Raw genomic sequence first — 13,096 nt, 5'->3', positions numbered from 1 at the left:
GTTCACGCCATTCTCGTGCCTCAGCCTCCCTAGTAGCTGGGACTACAGGTGCCCGCCACCACGCTCGGCTAATTTTTTTGTGTTTTTAGTAGAGACGGGGTTTCAGCGTGTTAGCCAGGATGGTCTCGATCTCCTGACCTTGTGATCCACCTGCCTTGGCCTCCCAAAGTGCTGGGATTATAGGCGTAAGCCACCGCGCCCGGCTTATATTCTGATTTTTAACAGAAAAGCACTCATTTAATAGATGTAGGGAAACTAGATATCGCTGCCTTTTGAACACGGTAGAGGGGTTTTTCTGGTTTTATGACCGGGAATAGTATATATTATATTTGCTTTTAGATAGGCGTGATGTAGAAATACCATCTTGGTTTGAGATGCATTTGAGGATTTTAATTTATGGAAAGCACAACATATGCGATTATATTTATTGAATACCTTGATGCAGTATGGATATTTAAATTATAAAAACTTTATGAAAACTTTGAAAAGGTTGTTCAGGCTTATAAATAGTTTTAGTGATGCCTCCCTCTTTAAATACCTGCCACACCGTATGAATATGGTGAGTTCAGACTTGCTAAGACTCTTTTCAGGTCCATTTGTATAATGTTTACTGTTTAGAACAAAACACTGGCTAAGTTAAAGTAATATCCACTTCTTACTGATTGAGACAGAGTGGAAAGAAGGACATCATTGTACATCACTGTCATTCCAAAGGTACAGTGGAACTCTGGATGGAGGAAGAACTTACCTATCACTACAACACTTATAAATGAGCATTTCTCAGAATTTTATTCTAGGCAAGTTCCACTCAACACCAGACCAAGCAATTCTGTCTATTCACGCTATTAGCCTAGTTTTCTCATACAATCAGCACAAGCATAGGAAGATACTTCAAAACCAAAAAGCCAAGGTGCATCATTAATATTCATTTAATTCAAATACCAAATAGTTTACATAGGGCCAGCTTAGAAATAGGTATTAAATCCAGATCTACTGCAATCAAAGCTTACACAATATCAATGAATATGGTAGAGGTGCCTGTTCAAAGCCAATGTAGTATAATTGCAGCTAGAACCCTACAGTGAGGAATGAGGAATTTTAAACATACATTTGATTACAGCCACCAAAATATATATGTATATATAGAAAGTAAAAATAAAGGTATTTGGCTGGTCCAAGAGGTAATACCAATCAGTCAGCACCTATGATTCTTTTACTTACATTTTTTGATTTTTTGTTTTTGTTTTTGTTTTTTGAGATGGAGTATCACTCTGTCGCCAGGCTGGAGTGCAGTGGTGCGATCTTGGCTCACTGCAACCTCTGCCTGCCGGATTCAAACAATTCTCCTGCCTCAGCCTCCCAAGTAGCTGGGACTACAGGTGCATACCACCACGCCCAGCTAATTTTTGTATTTTTAGTAGAGACGGGGTTTCACCATGTTAGCCAGGATAGTCTTAATCTCCTGACCTTGTGATCCGCTCGCCTCGGCCTCCCAAAGTGCTGAGATTACAAGCATGAGCCATGGCACCCAGCCTGTTTTTTTATTTAAACAAATTTTAGCCCACTTTTCTTGAGTCATTTTCTCTCTGCAACAGCAGAGGAAGGGCCTGTACCTCCCTACCAATGACCTGGTGTCCTTACATCTACCCCAAGAGCAGGGATATTAGCTGTGTCCACAGGGTTCTGAATTCTACAGACTCATCAACATGAGGCAAGGAATCATTGAAAACCACTTTTGTCTCCTTTGGGAGAATGACACATCTTTAGTATTTATGTAGCCTATTCTTCTATATCTAAATATGCAAAGCTTTCCTTAACAGTAAAGGGTACGTATGCATAGTGGGAGGAGATCAGACCTTTACAAGTGAAGGAAAGCAACTTCAGAAATGAATTATTTTCTTTGCTTTATTATTTTTCCCAAGACAGAGAAGTATTGTATTGAGAAATTATCTATTTTCATAATCAACATGTGCCTAAATTATATTTAAATCATTTCACTCTGTACTATATTTTCAGGAATTATAGAATGTGTTATTCATTCACTTAAAAGTACCTCTGTAGAAATAACTTAAAACTGCAGAGGGATCTGAAAGATCTAAACATGGTGTGCTTAGAAACTGCAGATTTTAGATCTAATGTATACTGCATTAATAAACGATATAAAGTGTTGAAAAGGAAAAAAAAGACAGACTGATCCCATGATCAAATATTAATATAAAAATTTGAGATCAGCCGGGCGTGGTGGCTCACACCAGTAATCCCAGCACTTTGGGAGGCCAAGGCAGGTGGATCACGAGGTCAGGAGATCAAGACTAGCCCAGCCAACATGGTGAAACCCCATTTCTACTAAAAATACAAAAATTAGTTGGGCGCGGTGGCGGGTGCCAGCTACTCAGGAGGCTGAGGCAGGAGAATCACTTGAACCTGGGAGGCGGAGGTTGCAGTGAGCCGAGATCGTGCCACTGCCTTCCAGCCTGGGTGACAGAGCAAGACTCCGTCTCAAAAAAATAAAGAAATAAATAAAAATTTAAAAAAATTGAAATAAAAATATTAGCACGTAGGCTCGACAATACATTAAAAGAACAGTAGTATACATCACAACTAAGTGAATTTATGCCACCCAAGAATGGATGAATATTAAGAAATTTTAGAATACAATCCATCATACCATATTAACAGGCCAAAGAAGAAAAACTGTGCGGTTATCTCTGTAGATACAGAACATACATTTGACACAATTAACAATCTTTCTGATTTAACAACAAACTCTTGATAGACTGTACATGTGCAGAGACATCTTTAATGAGGTATGTGTCACAAACAAAAGCCAGCGATTCCCATTAAAGTCAAAGATAATTCAAGGTTGCTTACTATCACCACTGTCATCTAAAATTTTCTGTAGATATTAACCAAGGCAGTAAGATAAGAGAGATATAGAAGCACATAAATATTGGAAATGAGGGAGCAAAATAATTGTAATCAGATAATAACATTGTATGCTTTGAATTTCCTGAAAATTGTGTCTTAGAATTTTCTTAAATTCTATTAGAGACAATAAGAGTTTGGTATGTGGCTAGTTGTAGACTATAATATATCAATAGCTTTTTTTTTTTTTTTTTTTTGAGATGGAGTCTCGTTCTGTAGCCCAGGCTGGAGTGCTGTGGCACGATCTCGGCTCACTGCAAGCTCCGCCTCCCGGGTTCACGCCATTCTCCTGCCTCAGTCTCCCGAGCAGCTGGGACTACAGGTGCCCGCCACCACGTCCGGCTAATTTTTTGTATTTTTAGTAGAGGTGGGGTTTCACCATGTTAGCCAGGATGGTCTTGATCTCCTGACCTCGTGGTCCACCTACCTTGGCCTTCCAAAGTGTTGGGATTGCAGGCATGAGCCACCACGCCAGCCATCAATTGCTTTCTTATCAGTGACTAATTAGAAAGATAATAATGTAAGAAACAATTCTATTTATAAAGAATGAAAGGGCAAAATATTTAGAAATAAATAGTGTAAGCATCTATATAAAAATATCTTAAAACTCTTTTGAAGAAGTCTTATGTCCTTCAAAGAAGATATAAATAAGTGAAAACATATGTGTGATTCTTAGATAGGAAAATTAAATAGAATTAAGATTAAACTTAATTAGTACAACATATAAAATGTAATAAGGATGTCTGAATTATTCTAAGAATTCATTTTCACCTTGATTATAATATCAGTGGGAATTTGGGAGTGGAAACATAATAAAATAACTGGAATTTATCTGAAACCCGTTGTTCTCAATGGGGAACGATTTTGCCCCTCCAGTTCCAACCCAGGGAACAATTGGCAATGTCTGGAGACTTTTTTTTTTTTTTTTTTGGCTATTATGACTCAGAGCTGCTACTGCCATCTAGTGGGTAGAAGCCAGAGATACTAAACATCCTAGGATGCACAGGACCGTCCCTGCAGCAGAGTGTCCTGCCCAAAACTGTCAACAGTACTGCTGCTAAGAAATCCTGACCTAGCAGAATAGATATTCTAGAGTAACCAGGAGAATTCTGAAAATAGTAATCAGGGGATTAACCTTAGGCATTCTGGAACTGAAGAGGCGCTAGGCAGCTCAGTGGAACGGTGGACAAAGTGCAGAATACACTGGAAGATTTAGTAGAGGGGAAAGGCGGCATTTTGTATCACAGTGGATAATTCTCTAAAAAATGTGACCGAGTAAGTATTTAAGAAAGAATGCAGCTGGATCACTATCTCATTCCTCCCATCAAAATAAATTCTAAGAGGATTAAAGATTTAAATATTAAAAAATGAAACTGCAAAACTACAAAGAGAAAGCATCAGAGAATTAATTCGTAGTCTTGGCCTTGGAAGAGCCTTTCTAAGTAGGAACAAACACAGAAGCCATAAAGGAAAAGATGAAAAACGTACTTTCATAAGTATAAGAAACTTCTTTGCAAAAAGAGGAAATTATTTGCAATACATGTAACAAAAGGCTTATTTACAAAGAGTTTATACAAATCAATAAGAAAAGGAAAAATAGGCCAGATGTGGTGGCTCATGCCTATAATCGCAGCAATTTGGGAGGCCGAAGTGGGAGGATTGCTTGAACCCAGGAGTTCAAGACCAGCCTGGGCAACATAGTGAGACCTCATCTCTACAAAAATAAATAAATAAATACAAATTAGCTGGGTGCATGCCTGTAGTCCCAGCTACTTGGGAGGCTGAGGTGGGAGGATTGTTTGACCCTGGGAGTTTGAGGCTGCCATGAGCTATGAACACACCACTGCACTCTAGCCTGGGTGACAGAGTGAGACACTAGCTCAAAAAAAAAAAAAAGAAAAGGAAAAATAATATAATAGAAATATATATAGCTCCCATGAAAAAATACAGATGGCCAGTGGGAAGATATGAAGCCTTACTTATAGTTCAAGAAATGTAAAGTAAGGCTGGGTGTGGTGGCTCAGGCCTGTAATCCTAGCACTTTGGGAGGCTGAGGCGGGCAGATCGCTTGAGCCCAGGAGTTTGAGACCAGTCTGGGCAACATGGTGAAATCCCATCTGTACAAAAAATGCAAAAATTAGCCAAGCATGGAAGCGTGTGCCTGTGGTCCCAGCTACTTGGGAGACAGAGGTGGGAGGATCACTTGAACCTGGGAAGTGAAGGCTGCAGTGAACTGAAATTGTGCCACTGCACTCCAGCCTGGGCAACAGTGAGACCCTGTCTCACAAAAAATAAATAAATAAATAAAGCAAGCAAAACAACAACTAGGTGTATAATTTCCCCTGATACATTAGCAAAAATTAAAACAGTTTATCATTTCTGGTGTCATTAAGGGTATAAGGAGTCACATATGGTTGATGCACAAGGACAATTTGGTAATATCTATCTAAATATTAATATAACCTTTGACAAAGCATTTCTATTATTTAGCACTTAACGTTACTGATATTCTTGGAAAAGAATGCCAACATGCATGGTGGCGGGCGCCTGTAGTCCCAGCTACTCGAGAGGCTGAAGCAGGAGAATGGCGTAAACCCGGGAGGCAGAGCTTGCAGTGAGCCGAGATCGCGCCACTGCACTCCAGCCTGGGTGACAGAGCGAGACTCTGTCTCAAAAAAAAAAAAAAAAAAAAAAGAATGCCAACATGTATGAGCAAGTTCTGTTGCATGATTATTTATAATAGTATAATACGGGAAACAACCTAAGTATGTATTCATACAGGGCTGGTTGAACAATGTGATTTTGGTGCAGTAGAAGAGTATACAGGCATGAAAATGAATACAGTAGATTTGTGTGTACTAATAGGGAAAGATCTCCAAGATACATTACTAAGTGGGGAAAATAATATGGTGCATATGATACAACCTTAATTTGGTTTTGATTTTAAAAGTATATATGAATTATTAAAATCAACTTTTTTTCCTGGAAGGATATCAGAATGATTCTCTTTAAGGAGAGTTACCAGAATTGAAAGTGGCAGAGGAAAATTTTTTCATTTTAGATTTTCCTGTGCTGTTTGAACATTTTAAACATATGCATACATTGCTATAAAAAATTAAAAACAAGGTAAATACAATGTAAACTTAGACAATATAAATATAAACTAAACTTTTTTTTTGCCTTTACAAAATCCTTCCTCTTCTACTTGCCTTTTGTAGTGTTCTTTAGCCATTTGTTGGTGGATTTTTTGTGTGTGTTTGTTTGCTTATAACATCTGCTCCTTTGCACAGGATTCTAGGAAAATACCTTGGTTTTATATTGGCTCCTAAAGTAGACAAGTTCCCATGCCCCAAGGGACATTGGCATCCTTTATTTGTCAAAGAAAGGAAATAATTACATATCTACTACACAGTGATGTTGGGGAAAAGGTCTGTGAATACTTTACAGACTGCAATGAAATGTAAGTGACAGTTATTATTCTCCTAGTTACACGAATTGTTTGTCGATTACTTCATTTAAGTGAAATTAAAGTATATGACTTAATAGGGTTGAATTTGAAAATTACATTTTGTTTCTGAAGCTTTTATTTTTTGGTTTATTTTATTTTATTTTTTGAGACGGAGTTTCACTCTTGTTGCCCAGGCTGGAGTGCAATGGCGTGATCTCGGCTCACCATAACCTCTGCCTCCCGGGTTCAAGCGATTCTCCTGCCTCGGCCTCCTGAGTAGCTGGGATTACAGGCACACGCCACCACGGGCGGCTAATTTTGTACTTTTAGTATTGATGGGGTTTCTCCATGTTGGTCAGGCTGGTCTCGAACTCCCGACCTCAGGTGGTCCACCCGCCTCGGCCTCCCAAAGTGCTGGGATTACAAGCGTGAGCCACCGTGTCCGGCTGAGAGCTTTTATTTTTATATGTCAGTAGTCCTCAACATTTTTGTAGCACCTTTGGACAACTGATACTTTTGTCTGTTGTCATAGTGTCCCCAAACTGCCTCATTTGGAATAGGTGAATTCCAGTCTATTGGGATGACCATTAGGAGCAGTGGTATGCAGCACCTCTCTGTTGTAGGTCTTACCACCTCTGCAGTTGTATGTTTTGGTAATCATTTCAATATTTGATTGCATTTTGTCTATTTTACATGCGAGAAAACCAGGAAAATGAAAGTGCTGGTTGGGGCTACAGCAACCAGTTGTACAGGTTGAACAGCCCAAATCCAAAAATTCAAAATCCCAAATGCTCCAAAATCTGAAATGTTTTGAGCACTGACATGATGCTCAAAGGAAATGCTCACTGGAGCATTTTGGATTTTGGATTTTCAGATTAGGGATGCTCAACTGGTAAGTAGAATGCAAATATTCTAAAATAAAAAATCAGAAATCCAGTACACTTATGGTCCTGAGCATTTTGGATAAGGGATACTCAACCTGTAGTAATAAGCGTGAGTTTTAAAATATCAATACTGCCGAGTGCGGTGGCTCATGCCTGTAATCCCAGCACTCCGGGAGGCCGAGGCAGGCGGATCACCTGAGGTAGTTTGAGACCAGCCTGACCAACATGGCGAAACCCCTTCTCTACTAAAAATACAAAAAAATTAGCCAAGTGTGGTGGCGGGCACCTGTAATCCCAGCTACTTGGGAGGCTGAGGCAGGAGAATGTCTTGAACCTGGGAGGTGGAGGCTGCAGTGAGCCGAGATCGTGCCACTGTACTTGAGCCTGGGCGACACAGTGAGACTCAGTCTCAAAAAAATAAAAATACAATTGATACAGAGATGGAAATTATTTAGCGTGTTAGAAACTAGATGCTCACTGGACTTAAAGCAATTTTCTATAGGCTTAGCTGTGAAGAAAAAGAATAAAATTAAAGGAAATTGAGGGAATTCTGGCAATATATAGTTGATTTCCTTTCAGAAAAATTTCCTCTCAGAGGAAATCAACCATATATTAGACTTGTAGGGGACAGAATTCTTTTTATGGCAGGCAAGACTTAGTGTTTATACTTTTGACTTGGGGACAAGTTTTCTACGATGCATAGCATGGTATTATCTGTATTTTATTTCAAATGTGTTAATTTTGAGAAATATTTTTGTCATGAAATTTTAATACAGTATTTGTGACTTTGAACGCACAAGAATTAAACCTATAGCCGGCCTGTATTTTACTGCACCCTTTCCTGGGAGCTGATCTGTCCTCAGGGAGAATCCCTGAAATCTACTCCAGGAAGAAACGTGTAATCTTTTGGTCGTAATAATTATATTATTGTCTCAGCCTTGTCTAGGGCGCCAACTTGCCGTCTGTCATGGGTGGTACTGGAACTGCTTGAATGGGGAGGCATGAGCTTCTTCATTCTTCTCAAGGCTATTTCCAGTTTCTAGTTGCCAGGCCTTATGCTGTTCTCTGGGGCTATGCCAAAGTTTGTTCCAACAATAGCAAGAACACAGCAAAAATCACGAAAGGGACTACTATTTTCGAGGCCTGCCACCTACCTGCACGTGCTGGCTTCTCTGAGCTGCTGTCTCTCTTGATGCTCACAACAACCAGAGGAAGAGCATGGTTATTTTATCTAGACCAGGAACCTTAGCTTCAGGAAGGTCAAACAAGTTTGACTTATTCTCTCCCGTGCCCACCCCAGGTTTCATTATGGAACATCCACTTTTTCTAATTGGTTTTCTTTCATTAATATTATTTACATATCTGGATTCAAAAAAAAGAATTCTGATTTTTTTTTTTTTTTTTTTTTCTAGAGACAGTTTTGCTCTGTTGCCCAGGCTGGAGTGCAGTGGTGCAACCATAGCTGATTGCAGCCTCCAACTTCTGGGCTCAAGAGATCCTCCTGCCCCAGCTCTCGAGTAGCTGGGACTACAGGTGCACACCACCGGGGTCTCACCATGTTGCCCAGGCTGGTCTTGAACTCCTGGGCTCCTGCCTTGGCTTCCCAAGGTGCTGGGATTACAGGCATGAGCCACTGCGCCTAGCCTGGATTCCAGTTCTTATTCTTCTTTTTCTCCCTGAAGTGTCCTTTGTGTATATCTCATCTTACACAATGGTGTGGCTTTTAGGGAATGAGGAGATTCCTTGTGTGCAGGTGGTAGTCCTCCCTGCCTGCCCCAGGGTCAAGTGAAAGGTGGGGGAACCCCCAGAAGGCTCTCAAGGAATCCAGCCACTAGGTGGCAGCCTTGTCAAAAGCACCCACCTGCTCCTCTGCTCCAAGTTCTGGTTCTGACAAATGTTTCTGACTTTAGAAACAATCCTTCTATTTATTCATTAATTCAACAAATATCTTTGAGTGGCTACCATGTGCCTGGCACTGTTCTAGGCAAAAGGAATATATATGAGTGAGCAGGACAAACATCCCTGCCTTCATAAAGGTAATTGAGCAAGTCGTGGGAGAGATGAGAAAGCCGGGTGGACAGCTGGAGTGGTGGACATTCCAGGCAGAGATGACCGCTGGCCCGTGTCCACCACGTCCAGGGAGCGGTGGGAAGGCCAGTGGGGCCGCAGCAGAGTGAACAAGCAGTTGGGGAGGAGGGCAGAAAGATGGGGGAGCTTGCGAGTCACTGTCAGGACTTTGGATTTTTTTACTCTGACTCCACTGGGGAATTTTTGCAAGGTTTTGCACAGAGCCGTGGTATGACCTGACCTTGTTTTAAAACAACTGCTTTGGGCTGCTTGTTGAGAGTGGACAGATGGAGTGCGCAGACGTTTGGAGGCTAGGGCTGTGGTCTAGGAAAGAAGTGATCTGGGCTGGGCCGGCAGCCGTGGCACCGGGGAATAGCAGTGTCTGGATATATTCTGAAGGGGAGAGCCAATCGGCTCTCAACTTTCCTGGTTTTTGAACTGTGGAAAAATACACATAATCATTTTTAAGTGTACAGTTCAGTGGCATTAAGTTCATTCACATTGTTGTACAACCATCACCACCTTCCATTTCCAGAACTATTTCATCTTCCCAAAGTGAAATTCTGTCCCCATTAAACACTTGCTTCCCATTCCGCTTCCCTCAGCTCCTGGCAAGTGCTGTTCTATTCTTTGTCTCTATGAATCTGACTGCTCTAGGTTCCTCATAAGAGTGGCATCATACAGTGTTTGTCCTTTTGCAACTGGCTTATTTCACTCAGCATAATATCCTCAAGGTTCATCCGCGCTGTAGCACGTGTCAGAATTTCCTTCCTTTTTGAGGTTAAATAATATTTCCTTGTGTGGATATATCATATTTTCTTTATCCATTCTCCTGTTGAAGGACCCTTGGCCCATTTCTACCTTTTGGCTATTGTGAATAATGCTGCTCTGTACACAGGTGTACAAATATCTCCTTGAGACACTGCTTTGACTTTTTGAGGGTATATACCTGGAAGTGGGATTGCTGGATTCTCCTGATGAATGGTAAAGTTGGTGTAGGGTAAGATTTCTGCTTATGTTAGCAGAGGGACGAGTGAGATGAAATCTGATGGGCCTTCCCAAGGGATAAGGAGTGAACATGGATCTCTTCTGGAGACAGCAGTCGGCTAGAAGGAGGTTTGCACAGCCACATTTAAAACATTTTTAAAACCACGAGACATGGAAGTGCCCATTTAGATGTTTCTTTATATAGCACACGTGGGATCCAAAGACATGTCACTATTTTAAACTGATATCAGTGTTTTCTAAAAGGCAAAATAAATGTGAAGGGCTAGTTTTACTGTGGCCAAACTCCACTTGAATGCTTGCAGAATCTCAGACATCTCAGATGGTGATCAGTAAGGGCAAGCAGTCGTGACTGGCTCACTGCCAAGAAGCTGTCCATGTCCTCGCTGATACCTGGACCCCTGCATGCTCCAGTTACCTGCATCACACCCAGGTAATGCCTGAGGCTCCAACCTGAGACACCTGTCCTCTCTGACACGGGGAGGGAATAACTCTGGGCTCCTATCAGGGGAACTCGTCTAACATGGAAGGTAAGTATTCTTATCCCCATCTGACATGTGAAGAAGCCAAGGCTCCAGGATAGGTAGTGTTCCCAAATTCAAACCCAGCGTCTGACTCCAGAGTTCTTTGTTCTGCTACTCTGTTTGCCTCAGGTAGGGAGACTTGTTTTCTTCCCCCTTCATCTTTACCTGCTGTAGAATTACTATTACTGGTGACTAGCATTCTTTGCTCACTATGTGCTAACCACTGTTCTCAGTATGCAATGAATATAGTCTCCTTTAGTCTTTACTACAACCCTATGACATAGTCTCCTTATTATCATTCCCATTTTATAGATCAGGAGACTGAGGCATAAAGAGATTAAGCAGACTGTCCAAGTCCATTCGAGATAAATATTGGTACCAGGATTTGCAGATTAGGAAACAGAGGCTGAGAGAAAACCATGGATGGGTTGGCTTGCTGGGGTAAGAGTGGAGGAAGGCGATGTTGGAAGTCTTGGAATTGAGAGACTGGAAGATGGGTGGGTCAGTTTCTTGGATGCCACAGAAGGAGGAGCACCGTGAGCCAGGGATGTCAGGGAATGGGGAGAATGGAGTGGGGGTGTGTAGATGGCAACAGGGAGGGGAAGAGGATGCCAGGTCCTGCTGCATGAACTGCGGAGATGGAGGGTGTCTGTTTACAGTGGGGAAGGGAACAGACAGTGGGGAAGCAACAGTCATAGGTATGAGGTACAGCGAGACCTTCAGCTTGGGAAATGTGAGAAAATGAACAGACTGGCTTGGAAAGGCAGTGGTGGGATTCATCCAGCTGTGGAAGTGAGGGGACATTCAGAGAGCTCAGTCTATAGGAAGTGTTGATTTCACTGTGAGTTCTGAAGGGCCCTGAAGAAGTGTTGGGGACTCAAGGGAGGGGCTTGGGGCAGATGGGGCCAAGTCTGTTTGGAGATGAGAACCTGCAAAATCACAGAATGCCAGGAATGAGTTTGTTGTTGTTTTCATAATTTTAGAGAGATCATTTATCAATGAATATATTTTGTGATTAAAAAAAATTCATATTCAGTACAGATGTTCCTCCAGTTATTTCATTGGTTACTTCCAGATAAACCCATCATAAGCTGAATATATGCTAAGTTGAAAATACATTTAATGCACCTAACCTTCCGAACATCATAACTGAGCCCAGCCTGCCTTAAACGGGGCTCAGAACACTCATATTAGCCTACATTTGGACAAAATCATCGAATACAGAGCCCATTTTATAATAAAGTGTTGAATATCTTATATAATGTATTAGATTGGTGCAAAAAAGTAATTGTGATTTTTGCCATTTTCAAAATTGCAATTACTTTTGCACCAACCTAATTTACTGGAAGTGAAAAGCAGAATGGTTGTCTGGGCACTTGAAGTACAGCTTCTACTGAATGTGTGTCACGTTTGCATCACCTTACGGTCAAAAAGGGTAAGTCATACCATCGTAAGTTTGGAATTGTCTGTATTTTCATTTTCTTCTATTTTATTCTACATTTAATTCATTTTCACATTGTAGTAAGAGATCTACCCTCTGAACACATTTTTAAGTGTGTAATTCACGGGCAATGCTGCATAGCAGGTCCCTCAAGCTTACGGATCTGTACCCACTGAACAACTCCCCATTGCCCTGTCTGCAGCCCTTGGCGGTCACCACTTGACTTTCTGTTTCTGTGAGTTTGACTGTTTAAGATTCTGCATCCAAGTGAGATCATACAGTATCCTTTTGTGACTGGCTTATTTCCCTTAACATAGTATCCTTCAGGTTCATCCACACTGGGGCATGTGTCAGAATCTCCTTCCTTTTTAAGGCTGAATAATAATCCATTGCCTGGATAGCCACACTTTGTTTATCCATCATACGTGGATGGAGCAGGAATGGCTTTCAGCTTCTGGTGGTGTCCGAGGTAAACCCAGTTGTGAGGATGTTATGAACTCCACACTAGTTAAGGTGCTGAATTAATTCTTTTTTTTTTCTCTCTTTTTTAAAATTATACTTTAAGTTCTAGGGTACATGTGCACAACGTGCAGGTTTGTTACATATGTATACATGTGTCATGTTGGTGTGCTGCACCCATTAACTCATCAATTACATTAGATATATCTCCTAATGCTATCCCTCCTGCGTCCCCCCACCCCACAACAGGCCCCAGTGTGTGATGTTCCCCTTACTGTGTCCAAGTGTTCTCATTGTTCAATTCCCACCTATGAGTGAGAACATGGTGCTGAATTAATTCTTT

The 13,096-nt window shown here is 41.2% G+C and overlaps 1 protein-coding gene across 5 annotated transcripts in view; it reads left to right on the top strand.

The window, feature by feature from the left end:
* SPECC1 (sperm antigen with calponin homology and coiled-coil domains 1) overlaps positions 1–13,096 on the top strand; it is a 328,700-nt gene that overhangs the window by 111,326 nt on the left and 204,278 nt on the right. The window lies entirely within an intron of this gene.

Source organism: Mandrillus leucophaeus, unplaced genomic scaffold (genome assembly GCF_000951045.1).
Source record: "Mandrillus leucophaeus isolate KB7577 unplaced genomic scaffold, Mleu.le_1.0 Scaffold995, whole genome shotgun sequence".
Classification (NCBI taxonomy): domain Eukaryota; kingdom Metazoa; phylum Chordata; class Mammalia; order Primates; family Cercopithecidae; genus Mandrillus; species Mandrillus leucophaeus.
The sequence above is the reverse complement of the archived record's forward strand: the minus strand, read 5'-3'. Positions and strand labels throughout refer to the sequence as shown.